Genomic DNA, 14575 nt, shown 5'->3' with positions numbered 1-14575 from the left:
GTATGTTTGTTTAGACACATTGGACCACATAACACTACAAAAGCAATCAAATCAAATGAATTTTTGAGTACTACTGGAAGTGACTGAACATGGACTAGCTCAGTCATTCACTTTTGATATGATTAATGAAACTGTATCTACAAGGTGTGCAGTGCACAATACCAGCTAGATATTGACATATAGTAAGTAGATTCATTTATAAGGTAACCCTTTACAATAAGGTTCTATTAGTTAATGTTAGTTAATGCATTTACTAACATATACAAACAATGAACAAAACATTAGCATTTGTTCATGTTAGTTAACATTAGACATTAGTTTATGAATGTAACTCACGATGCATTATCCAGTGCTATCTAGCCTGACTTTGGATGGTAATAATGCATTAGTAAATGTTGAATTATGATTAACAAATGCAAGACAAGCATTATTCATGCGTAGTTTATATTAGTAATTTCATTAACTAATAAACCTTATTTTAAAGTGTGAGTATTACAATGTAAAATAAGCTGCTTGTAACCTTAGATAAAACAAATCTTTTCGATTGGACAGTATTTAAAACTAGGGATGCACTAAAATTTAAATTCTGTGCCAAAACCGAAAGTCTGGACGCACTTTGGCGAAGGTTAAAAACTGGAACTGAAAATGTTATTTATTATTTATTTATTATTATTTACTAAATACTGTAAAGCAATTTGTAAGACTTTTAAATGTAACTCAATAAGTTATTATTTTAATATTAATATTAGTAATTAGTAATAAGTTATACTAATGAAATATTTAAAAGAAAATACTCAAAAATAGTCAAGATATACAATTTTTTAATCAGCGTTGCCATGACAACACAGCAGCGCTATTGCAAGCAGCAGAAATAAGTATACTTGGTGATGGTGAATTTAAGCTTGTGAACCATTTGACTCAATTGTATCGGAAAATGGTTCGTTACTTGAAGCTTTTCAAATCTGAGCTCGACGAGGACCCCTGCTGATTAAAGTGTGGGAAAGGACTGTTTTGCAAAAGTTTCAAAGGTTCACAATGGACCAGCTCATTCATGTAGTAAAATATAAACAAATTGCTCAATTACTGTAGTTTTTACATATGGTATAGGTTTATTACATTACACCACCGATTACAAAAATTCAAGGTATTCATAAGTATTTACATTTTTCATATTTCAACCGGTCCCACACCCACCCATTCATTCCGAGCCGGGATTGAACTGGCGAATCCTGCATGGGAGGCAAATGCTCTAAGGAGGAGGCTATAGGAGTGATACTTTTGTGCTGCACTCAGCAGCTGGCCTCCATTACACGTTATACCACAATATGCAGTGGCCTTCTTTAAAAATAGTTGTAAATAATATGGTAATACACTTTAGTATGCTTCAAAAGCTTTTTTACTATAAGTTACTATTTTATTATAGTTGAATTGCTGGTGCATGAGACCAGTGCAGTGCTTTGAAACAGTAGAGATGTTTGTAATTGATGTCTAATCTCTCGCTACTGTATACACTTTACTAACCCAGGTCTTTAAGGTCTTTAAACCTTTGAATCAAAATTTGAGGTTGTATAGGCGAAAATAAAGCTTCGGACGTCACTGATCATATGATTATAGCAAAACGAATCAAGCTCTGGTACACTGCTTCACTGCGAGATGTATAATTTTTTGAAAAAATGCCTGATAGCCTCAATGCACAACGCTACATCACTAAGTATACTACATAATGCCCTGTCAGCATTTTGTTTGAGTGGACTTTGCTTTTCCAGTGAGCATGTGCTGTTCATGTATAGATATGTATATGTGTACATGAGCAGAATATTTAGCTACAGTATTTTGAACTTTGAGGATAGTGATGGATAGTGAAACTAGCGTGCTAAACACCACTGGCCAACATTTTCAGCACAATATTTTTTCCTTTTTTTTTTAAAATATTTTTAGCAACCGAAAATTCTGTGCATCCCTATTCAGAACCAAAAAAATATCTCTAAGGTATTTCATGTACGTAAATTATTTTATTAACCTTACAGTACACAGACAGCAGTAGGAAGATCTATATGTGCTTGCATTCACGGATTCAATGTAAAGATAACTTCTCTTAACAGTTTGCTTTCACTTTTGACATAATGTACTGTGAATGCTTACAGAAACAGATATAATGCCACAAGTGTGTATTTCACCATTCAGTCACAAGAAGCCATGAAAGTGAACTGAATGCAGTGCTTAAACACTCTCTGAAAAGTGTCTCGTTTAGTCAATTCCAGTGTGTGCCACAGAAAGCCACCTGTCACTTCTGAATTCACACTGATTCTGAGTGACACCCACACTTTGATTTAAACACCATGCTCTTTTGGCTCTGGGATTTTCAGATGCAATGGAGTTAAAACCTGACCCATACTAACACACACGCATACCAACAACACTGTTAAATGTCTCCCTTATATTCATTCTAAAGGCTTTATACAGTGTGTCACGTTTATTATGCCCCTTAAGGTGCAATCACAAGAGCTCCCTGTGTCAAATTTCTCTATGCCATGTGCCCTTGCTAAACCGAGAGCGGTGTCAAAAGCTGCCAGCGTCCCCACAGCTGCCTACGCATGACCACTGCACATACTGTATCTTCCTTTCACACACCCTTTCTGCTTCATCTTCTGGAATGTTGGGTATTTTTTTCTGACTTGAATGAGGGAGTTTTTTATTGAAAGGTGTCTGTGTGGGAAGAGTGAAGGATGACTTAATCCCCTCCAGGCAAGAAAAAGAGAGAAAACGACTTATTTAACACTGAAAGTGACACCTGACATCGAATCTGGGTGAGAGAGCATAAGACAAAAGCACAGCAGAGAGCAAGTGAGATGAGACATACAAAAAGAGCGACGAGAGAAAGCAAGAAGCTCTCCCACCTGTCTGCCCTAGGGATGGACGGAAAGATGGAGAGAAAGGCCAGCATAAATGGAAGGAGTGAAGGGGTCAGTGAGAGAGGAAGAGAGTCGGTGGACAGGAAAGATGTTACAGGGACGGTTTAAAAGAAAATGGACTTGCTTTTACCATTTACTTGGCCCTATGCTGTTGCAAATAAGTGTTTACTTTCTTGGAACAACTAAATGAGTGAACTTGTGAGGATGATTGTGTAGTGAACAAATCAGTCCAGGTCACAAACATTGCTTCTCTATAATCTAACGTAAATGAGGCATTCTGAATCTAAAGCATTTATACTGCAAATGGATTTAGAATCTAAATGAAATGTAATAGGATATAATATTACACAAAGCTAAAAATCAAGTAAACATGAACTGAATAGTCTGAAATGAATAAAATGTTCAAAAGCTCAATATAGAACATATAATTTTAAAAGAAACTAAGGCCCCGTTTACAATAAAACATTTTAGTTTTTAAAACACATAAGTTTTGCTACGGTTACACCTTCCGTCCGAACTACCCTTAAGTTTTCAAAGCCCGAAAACGTAGTGTTTTGGAAATGCTGAAGGAAGCGTTTTCTACTGCTTAGTGTCAGAAAGATTGCCTTTCTGATTGGGGATTTCTTAATCTAAATTCTGAATTTGATTTGGAAATCTTCACATTTGCTTTATTCTTTAGTATTGTGCTTATTGTATGGTCTTTCTTGTTAATTTGGATTCACATTTTGATAAAAAGTGCCATTGGTTTGCCAGTTTGTAAAAAAAAAAAAAAAAAAAAATATATATATATATATATATATATATATATATATATATATATATATATATATATATATATATATATATATATATATATATATATATATTGGTCACGGGGGCATAAATAAAATGTTTATGAGTTAAAGTGAAACTGCCGAACTGCAGTTAAAGTTACCCAAAAGTACATGCAAGCACTTTACGTAAACATCTTAATTATATTATTGTCTATTAAGGCAAATAACTATATTGCAGATGTCCATGTTAGCGTAATCATTAATGTCTTAGAAGTAAGTGAAAGATCCAGAAGGGCATCCTGCTCATTTGATTCAGAAGGGCACTTTTTTGTCAGACGGCCCACCGGCCACATATACATCTGCGCTAAAATTTTAAGGTAAAAGTCATCATAGCTTGTGTAGAATAGACCCAGCTCTCAACCAAACTTTGAGAATAGATTAATGGTGATATTTTCTTTATCGCGCGATAAATGTCTCGCGTTAATGCAGCACATTAACGCAGATAATGTCCCACCACTAATATATAACTACTATTTATATATCAAACTACTTGTTTCAACTGAGCTGAAAACAACACAAATCTTGTGGTTTTTGAGGACAACTTAATTGTTTTACGTTCAACCCACTTAAAATCTGTAAAGACAATTAAGTTAACTTAATTGGTTTGTGTTGGGACTTCACGAGTTCACACTCACAGATGTTTGACTAAATAGAACATGCGTGTTTGGCATGCTGTCCGAGGAGAAGGCTCTGAGCTCAGAAAGATCACCCTAAAGGTTATTGCACACTGAATCTGAAATTTTCGTCCATAATTTTCGCACGTTACAAAAAAAATCGACCTCACGTTGTGTGAATTGTATTGATACACTGCCTCTGAAACTTTTGTCCATTATAAAAAAAAAAAAATCGAACCAGGTTTCCGCATTCGAAAAGACGGTTTGAGAGCTGTTTTGATAGTTCAGAGCCCCAGTACAAGCGAACGGCAAAATACAAAATGCTGTCACTTTATCCTCAGGTAACTTTATGACAAGCACAGTGCACAATATAAGACAGAATATGACGGACCGTTGAGAACCCATGATGGATTCTATGACTGGCACAACTCTCCCCTGGGTGAGGTAGGGGGGTGTCCATACAGTTGACGCACAGACATAATTGCCTCATGGTCCGCTTCAGTCCGTTGCTCCGATACGTCAACACGGCCATCATCTATTACAATGTCTATAGGCTCTGCCAGTCTCTGTTCAGGATTTCTTTACGCACGTAAACGTATGAACAATCAAAAGCAATGTATCAAAATTCCACTGATTTCCTGAAATAAACTTTTTTTCTACATTGAAGTTAATCCAGCGCAGCTCTTTGATAAGGAGGAGAACTATGTAGGCTAGTATTGGATGAACGCAATATGTAGCCTATTGGTTTTCCTTTTTCTACTTTGGAGAAAAGAGAGGAGAACAGTGTATCACTGCTTAAATTGTTTCTGAAATGTTAAATTAACTCTGAAATGGACTCAGTGTGCAAGATTTGTTTACGTGTTGAATTTTTAAAATTTGAATACGAAAAAAATGCATACAAAAATTTTGGACTTCAGTGTGCAAAGATCTTAACTTGTGTTATTCCCCTTGAGGAATAACACAATCAGGATAGAGATTGATAGGGATCTGAGCACAGTGTCTAACCCGGCTTCAGAACGCTCCCCCCTCAGATTTAGGTTGGTATCATGTTTAAAAGTGTGGAGTTGGGGTGGTGGAGGGATGCAGAAGTCGAGAGAAAACAGAGGTATGACGTGTTTAAATTGGTTTTAGGGGTTTGGTCTTGAGCTGATTGGATAATAGAATGATTATTGATAATGAATTAGCCTCTTCAAAACTGATCATCCTTTTCCCAAAATTAGCTTTTTTTTTTACCATGTTTTATTATCTACATATTTCTTAGTAGATTATCATATTTTATTATCATATTTTACGAAGGGTATATGAATAATGACATGGACAACAGTTGCACATTGGCACATTGGTTTGTAATTAGAGTAGCTTTCATTTTGGGGCTGATATATTTTAAATAATGGAGAAAGATTAAGAACAGCTGAGACTGTTTGGGAGGGAAAAGCAGAGAGACAGATTTGCCCTCTTCGAGTTAATAAGTCTGCAAACATGAGAGGTCATGCAGAGACGAGACGAGCTCTTAAACAGAGCTCAGGATCTCACACTGAGTGGACACACGTGCGTTACACTCGTACACATCGTCCTCTAGTCCTCCTGCGTGAGTCCTCGCATTTGTCACTGTGATACATTTGCCACTAAGGTAATTGGTTTTGGTAATTAAATGTTTCTGCATGGCTGATCTAAGAGGCCACGCGGCTATAATTGGGAGGGAAATTAAATCTCCCCATCTCTGCCCCTTTCATCTGGATCTGCAGGAGGCCATTTTGGATGTCTGTTGAATGCACATGCGGTCTCTTCTCTCACGGCAAGTGTCAGAAGCGACTAGGCTCACAAACAAACACATGCACACGGGGACGGGTGCATAGAAGTGTTTTAATGCAAAGCAATTGGGGTGCAACTAGTACGTACAGAATGTAAACCCTGTGCCAATTTTGGTCGCATTATGACTGACAGCACTTAGACAGATTGTTTCTCTGATAATGTGCTGATGCGGCTAGCTGTACTTCCAATTACACACACCTGCTCTGATTTGCTGAATATTAAAGAACTGTTCTGAATCTGAATAAGTCGCAAAGAGCCAAAGGGAAATTCTTGAAAAATTCTTGAAAAATTTACATATTTATTTTATTCTCTGACTGTTTGAAAAAAAAAATCACTTTTAATTGAAATTCTGAATCCAAATGTTTCATAAAAAATATTTTGTATGTACAGTCTGAGCATATTTATATTTATAAATAACCAACAGTGGTATAAAATATCTGAATCAAATTTCATTTATTCATTTATTTTCCTTCAGCTTAGTCCCTTATTTATCTGGGGTCACCACAGTGGAATGAACTGCCAACTGTTCCAGCATGTGTTTTACGCAGCGGAAGCCCTTCCAGCCGCAATCCAGTACTGGAAAACACCCATACACTCTTCAATTCACACACTTATACACTATGGCCAATTTTAGTTTATCCATTTCACCTATATAGCACATGGCTTATAAACCCACGCCAACATGGGAAGAACATGCAAATTCCACACAGAAATGCCAACTGACCCAGCCGGGACTCAAACCAGAGACCCTCTTGCTGTGAGGTGAGACTGCTAACCACTGAGCCACTGTGCCACTGAATCAAATTTAAACATTTTAATGTAAAATACCTTCTAGTAGTATGGTTACTTAAAGTGAACCATTCTTTTCTGAACCTAAATTCTGAATATGGATTCTCATTTGAAGTCTTATTTGTATTTTCTCAATATAAATGTTCCTTTCTGGATGCGAGAAATAAATCTAAAGGAGCCAAACTGAATTTGAATTCTGAATCTAAATATAGATGTCTTATTCAGAAATTATCCTGATTTCTGAATCATAAAACTCTCTGAATGTAAACTGGGATTGTAAAAGAACTGCTCTGATCCAGATTTTGAATTAAAGTAAAATATTCAGGTTCTCAATATGGATTCTCAGTTGATATTACATTTTTATATTTTCAATTTAAACAACTAACTCTGAATATGATTTTTTAATCCTGAATCTAAAACAGCACAAGAATTCTGAATCTAAATATTGATAGATTAAAGTGAACAACTTACAGTAAAAATGACTGTGATTATTAAATCTAAAAAAGGCTCTGAATTTAAATTGTAACCCTAAAACAATAGCCATGAATCTGAATCATGTTTCTAAAACAGGGCTGGGCAAGCTCGGTCCTGGAGGGCCAGTGTCCTGCACAGCTTAGCTCCAACTCTAATCAAACACACCTGCGTATAGATTTCTAGTGATTCTGAAGACACTGATTAGCATGTTCAGGTGTGTTTGATAAGTGTTGGAGCAGTGCAGGATACCGGCCCTCCAGGACTCAGGCTGCGTCCGAAACCGCCTACTACTCAGTAGGTACTGCATTTGAATTTAAACGTACTACTCGGCCGTTAAAAAAGTATGCTCTATACAGTATGAATGTGAAAAGTATGCATGTAATTCCGACGTACTACATCCGCCATTTTGTCATGGCCACGTGACCTACCTGCGTCAGTTGCGTCGCCTCACTTCCATTCATGAATTCTCTCACGGAACATTATGGGATAGCGCAGCGTGCATGGGATGCGCACTTCAGAATCTCGCCGGAAGTAGTAAGTCATCCGGGTACTTCTCGCCTACTGATTTTCGAATTCTATGAATTCGGACATACTACTCAGCTCGCATACTGATTTTAGCGTACTATATAGTATGGAAGTATGTGGTTTCGGACGCAGCCTGAGTTTGCCCATCCCTGATCTAAAAGCATCCCAATTGAATTCTTTTTTATGTTGGCTTGAGAAAACCAACGTATTATACTACTCTGTCCTCAATGGCCTATCTCCTCCTAGGCCGTTCATGCTACAAGGCCCAAATTTGGTGAAAATGTGTCTTTTGCATTCAAGATTGTTGCAATATCTCCTCATGCCAATCAGACTTATCGTTTTTGAGTATTTTTTTTTTATATTACAAAATTATATATTTAAAAGATTATACAAGCCTTACATTTGGCCAAAAACTGTGTTCTGCATTAGATTTTGTTGCTATATCTTCTCAGGTTTTTCAGACTTATAGTTTTCCAATAAATATTTTTAAGCATTATTTTTCTCAAAATATGGTAAGCCATAAACGCCATGACTTAAAACTTAAATTTTTTTATTCATACTGTATGGCCAGCCATTGTTACGAAAAGTTATTTTTTACTGATATGGCAAGCCATTCTGCATGTATCACTTTCACACTTATTAAGCATTATATTTTCAATAAAATACGGCAAGCCATTTTTACATAATGTTTAAGTCCTGTTTTTGACATGCATAGACATCAGGGTACAATACATTTTCTAGTCATTTCAACTTCTTTTAATTATACAGACTAAAATATTAAGTGGAACTTTTTATAACTTAAATGTGTTGAAACCTGAGTAAATTAATATAATATGTTAGTTGTCATGACTTATTTATATAATTTTACAGTGATCCAAACTGTAAACGAATTCAGATTTTTCCATTTTAAATGCTGTACTTTCAATATAGGTAGATAATTTCAGTATTGAAACAGTAGGCCAAATATAAAACAAACAACGCAGTTTAATATGAATTTTGAATCTGAAAATGGTCTGAATCTGGATTCTGATTGTTGTTTTAAGTTGCTGTTATTGATCATATTCTGTTGTATTGCTAGCTTGCATCCGCTCTGAAAGGTCTATTAGTATAAGATTAACACATTTTTAGAGCACATTTTGTCCCCTAGTCCTAATTACTTCTGCCTTTCACTCGCATCACTTGATTGCTTTAACTGGCCTGCAATGTTGATGGTAGTCGCCCATAGTGTGTTCAGCAGCCATCAGCGTCAAAGTGTGTGAGGAGGCGTGGATTAGCCCTCTAGCAAAAACACTAAACTCCAAGCTTTTTTCTCCTCACTTTTTTGTCCATCTCATAGTTTCCATCCCATTGCTAGCCAGACTACACATCCTACACAAACCGCAAACACAACAGCAAACCTGGTGTTCTCTGCAGATTTGCACTAATTTAGCCCCTGCTGATAATGTGGTCGCTGTCTGACCGAGGCTGCTGTCACTGCAATTACAAAGAGGATTCTGGAGATGACAATATTGCCAGGGGAAAGCGAGAAAAAGAGGGCCCTGCCAACTTTCTTGCGCTTTTTTTTTCCTTCTCAAATCCCTGCAGTATTTTCACTTGCTTGGAGAAACGGACTCAGTTGAGCATGTAATGGAAACTTTTGAGAGCCGGCTGTGGTTATTGTAAATATGACCTTTTTATTATGAGGAACAGTGTCTGGAGTGGTTAAATGGACACCCGTGAGTTCAGTTCCTCTCCAGCAGGTGATAAAGATGTGCAGAACTGCACAGGATCCAGCTAGTTGGTCGTGCTGTAGCATTTGATGCGATATTCACAGAGGAAGCGGTTCTGAGCGATAAAGAAAAACAAAGTCCATGATTTTAGTGAGAGCTGGCTCAGTGTTTTGCAAATTAATTAATTCATTTATTTTCCTTCGACTTAGTGCCTTATTTATCAGGGGTCATCACAGCAGAATGAACCGTCAACTTTTCCAATATGTTTTACACTGCAGATGCTCAACCAGCGGCAACCCAGTACTGGAAAACACCCTTACACTCTAGCATTTACACACGCGCTCATACATTACTCAATGAGTGTTGATTGCAAAAACATAAGTAATATCAGCCTGATCTCACAAGGAAACTTATTTTATGTTTTACCAGTTTAACGGATAATTCCGACAAGTTCAGTCGTGCTGAAATATACGTTTTAAAAAGGAGGCATGGCATCTAACCCCGTCCCTAAACCCAATCGCCATTGGGGGATAGGAAAATCCAACTAAATTGTACAAATGAGATTATAAAGTTCATACGAGTTAGCCACTAAATCAAAAAGTTGGGAATTGCTGTGAGATTGTGTTGGTAATATGCACAGTTGTTTGTTGATTGTTGCAAGAGACGGTTATGGTTATTATAATTAACAAAAAATTGTTTTACTTAAAGTAAAATTTAAACCTAGTTTAAAAAAACTCAACAAAAAATTTGAATTTATTAAGACCAACAAAAATGTATCTGTAAATAATGTTTTTAAAGCAAAAAGTGAGTGATATAAATGACTAAAACTGAAACGAATATGAAGTATAAATTGTTTAACAGTAAAACTCAGCCAAAACTAGAATGACTAATTACTATTTATTAATATTTGTAATTGAAATGACAAAATTAAGATCTGAACATTAATAAATAATAATATTGCTTTACTAAATAATATTACTTTACTAAACTAAAACTTGAAGTAAAAATAAACCAACGCTAAATATTAACATTTTAAATAATTGTAAATATTTAAGTAACAACTAAGAAAAAGTGATAAATACACACATTACCAAAAACTAAAGTTGAAATTAAAATACATTAGAAAAATAAATAAGTATTGTGCATTTATATAGTGCATTTATTGTGTATGGTCTTACACCCAAAGCACTTCACAATCGTGAGGGGGATCTCTCCATTCCACCACCAGTCTGCAGCATCAACTTGGATGATACGACTGCAGCCACAGGACAAGGGTGCCAGTGCGCTCACCACACACCAGTTATAGGTGGAGTGGAGAGACAGTGATAGAAAGATGGCATCCACTGCAGTATAGAGTCCCCTTCACTATACTGGGGCAATAGGACTCACACAGATTGCAGGTTGAGCGCCCCCTGCTGGCCTCACTAACACCACTTTCAACAACAACCTAGTTTTTCCATGTGGTCTCCCATCCAGGTACTGATCAGGCTCAGCCTTGCTTAACTTCAATGAGTAACCGGTCTTGGGCTGCAGGGTGATATGGCTGTGGCAACATAAAGCAGTTATGAAATATAAATAATACAATAATATATAAATAACACTATTCTTAATAAAAATAAGTGTTTTGAACATTGTTAAAAATAATTATATTGCTAGTAATAAAAAAATAAAGAATAAAATTGGTTAGTATATAACAAAACGACTTAAAGCTAAAATTACATTATTGTTATGATATGATTACTCCTCAAAATAACTAAAACCGGTAGATATTTAAGATATTTTTATATGAATACTCTTGAAAATAAGTAAAACCAGTAGATATTTAAGATATTTTGAAGAATATTGTAAACCTGTAACAATTGACACGCCAAATTCTGTAGGAAAAACAAATAATGAAAGTAAATGGTTACAGCTTTCTTTAAAATATCGTCTTTTTTTGTGTTCAACAGAAAGTCAAACAGTTTTGGAACAAGTGAAGAGTGAATACATGACAATTTTAGCTTTTGGATGAACTACACCTTTATTACTAATATAACAATTTAATTTATATTATCTCGTCTGGCCTGGCCACATTGTGAAGCCGATTGTGTGGATGGTTTATGGTGTTGATGTGGGCAGTCTTTATGACAGCATGTGTTTAGATATGAAGTTATCAGCAGGCCAGGAATGTAGGGGAGTCTCTACGCAGATGTGCAGCGTTAAAGTCAATATCGTGTCTAGAGACTCAACAAAAGAAGAGAAAGGAGGAATTCACTCATTCGCCTCAGCATCTGTTGGAGAAAAGCTCTGCCAGAAAACAACACCCTTCACTACTCCTCTCACACACACTCTCAAGCTTGGGTGGTAAACTGATCTGGGACCTGGCGTAAATAATTTAGTACTTGACACCATCAGTGAGCTTTTGCAGTGATAGTCAAGACCCTGCAAGATGAGTGAATATGGCAGGTTCTGGATGGAGAGGGGAGAGGAGAAGAGGGCTTTTTAGGCAATTGTGGCACTAAAACAGACTTAAATTTCTGAGGAGAATGTTAAGATAGAGAAAAGCTTCACTGTGGCAATCATACAATTATTAAAAACTATTTTGGAATTTCATGACTTTTTTACAGTTTTGCAGAACACACATTAATTATATTAAAGATACAATATGATTAACAGTTGTCTTTACATCAGAATTAAATTGTATTTTTTAATATTATTGTATATTTAAATTGAGCGTAGTTATATTCTTAAAGTGCTATTGCAGTATCTTATTTTATATCTACAGTATTATACTGTATTATATATTTTGCCATTGCTTTGGTGTTTGTGTCAGGAAAGAATTTTTTCGGTTTATTTTGTTATATTTTTGTAAAATTGATTTATTTTATTTTATTCTTTATTTTTATTTATTTTTTATAGCTCTGCTTTTGTATGTGTGTTTAGGAATGTGTATATTATTTTTATTGTAGTATTTTTGTTTATTTTTATTTTTTAATATTTATATGTTTTATTTATTATTTCTATTTGTATTTCATGTTATACTGTTTATTTAACACAGTAGCAATATTTAGTTTTTATTTTATATATATATATATATATATATATATATATATATATATATATATATATATATATATATATATATATATATATATATATATATATTTATAAATATTTTTATATGTATTTTTATATATATACTATTTAAAATTGATTACATTTCTTTTAATTTATTTTGTAAATTGAAAAAATTATTATTGGAAATACCAACATTTTGTTAATATTTATAATTTTATTTTTGTTGTGCGTTTTGTTTCATTTTTGTTTCCTTGTTTGTTCTGTTCCATTGTTTCATTTTTTATTTGTTTTTGTTCCATTTTTTTATTAGTTTCGTTTTGTTTTGTTTTATTTTTGGCTTTGTTTTTTTTTTGTTCTTTATTCAGTTTTTTGTTTCGTATTTTTTTTATTTGTTTCTTTTTGGTTCGGTTCGTTTTTTGTTTAATTGTTTGTTTTGTTTTTTTGCTTCGTTTTGTTTCATTTTGTTTTGTTTGTTTTTTTTGTTTAGTTTTTTGTTTCATTTTTTCTTTTTTGTTTTTGTTGTTTTTTTGTTTTATTTTAATTTTTTTGCTTCATTTTATAAAATTTAATTTAGTTTTTTTGTTTTGTTTTTATTTTATTTTTGTTTTGTTTTATTTTGTTTTGTTTTTTTGTGTTGTTTTCTTGTTTCATTTTTGTTTTGGATGGCTTTCTCGCTATTACCAATTTGTCCAGTTGCTCGCCATGTAAGTGTTTTTTTTTTGGTTTCATTTTTGTTTTGTTTTTTTGTTTCATTTTTGTTTCTTTTTGTTTTGTTTTGTGATTCATTCATTGGTGTAACACAATATGTGTATGTGTTTGTGAACTAATTTTTTTGTTATTTTCTTTTTCATCTTTTTTCTTCTTTTTATCACTTCTTTCGTCATTATATAATATACTGTTTATTAAACATATACATCCTTATTTTAGTATAAGTATGATTTTTTAATGAATGTACATGCGTAGATGAACTAATGTTTTTTTATGTTACTTTACCACTGGCACCTTAGCATTTATCTTCCAGTCAACTTGTGTTTGTTGATGCTTTGGCAACAACCGTGCCAATAAATTAATAACAACTGTAACCAATGTGGAAGAGAAATGCTGCGGGAGTAGTTATATATAGTGGTTGGAGAAGGACACAGAGGAAGGATAAAGGGATAATTGGACTGGCAGCGGTGGAGGAAAAATAAAAGGCCGAGTAAAGAGAAGGTGTTTGTGAAACAGAGCTGATGGAGCAGAGCACTGAAGAGACCTTAATGGACTAATGAATAGTGCGTCATTGAATCAGGCCTCTTAGAAAATATGAAATGGGGGCATGGAAATGGAAAGAGCAGGTGATAGAGATGGAGGAGGATGAGAAGGCCCCTGTTGTTTATCCGCGAGTTGTGTTTTATCGCTTTGCAGACCCTGAGCTGAGCCAAGTGCTTGGACTCTTGGAGGAATTCATCCCATGGCTTTTACGAATGGAGTTATTGGGCTCAGACATGCAAACAGACACACACACATCTGATAACAACACACACCACACCGATGTGATAAGAAGAGCATCTGTCAGACAGAGATGCTCATAAAGGCAGCAGTGCATTGTGGGCTGACGTGTATGTGATTTAATGTTCTGCTATCAGTTAATATGCTGTTAGTTCATGATCTGTTACCAGTAACAGGTTTATGAGAATCTGTATTTCTCAGCACTGGCTCATTCTCAGCTTTGTTGCTACGGGGAGGACTTTGTTTTGGAATTGTTGAGGTTACATGTATGTGATCATCAAAATAAATGACAAAAAACAAAATTAAAGGAATCAAGAAAGTCATTTTAGCTATTTAAAGGGACAGTTCATGTATAAAATGAA

General features: G+C 34.8%; 1 protein-coding gene across 11 annotated transcripts in view; it reads left to right on the top strand.

Moving 5' to 3' along the window:
* The window catches only part of sema6bb (sema domain, transmembrane domain (TM), and cytoplasmic domain, (semaphorin) 6Bb), a 286338-nt gene that overhangs the window by 183369 nt on the left and 88394 nt on the right, over positions 1 to 14575 (top strand). The window lies entirely within an intron of this gene.

The sequence above is a fragment of the Danio rerio genome, chromosome 8, assembly GCF_049306965.1.
Source record: "Danio rerio strain Tuebingen ecotype United States chromosome 8, GRCz12tu, whole genome shotgun sequence".
NCBI classification, from domain to species: domain Eukaryota; kingdom Metazoa; phylum Chordata; class Actinopteri; order Cypriniformes; family Danionidae; genus Danio; species Danio rerio.
This window is presented reverse-complemented; position numbering and strand designations above follow the sequence as displayed.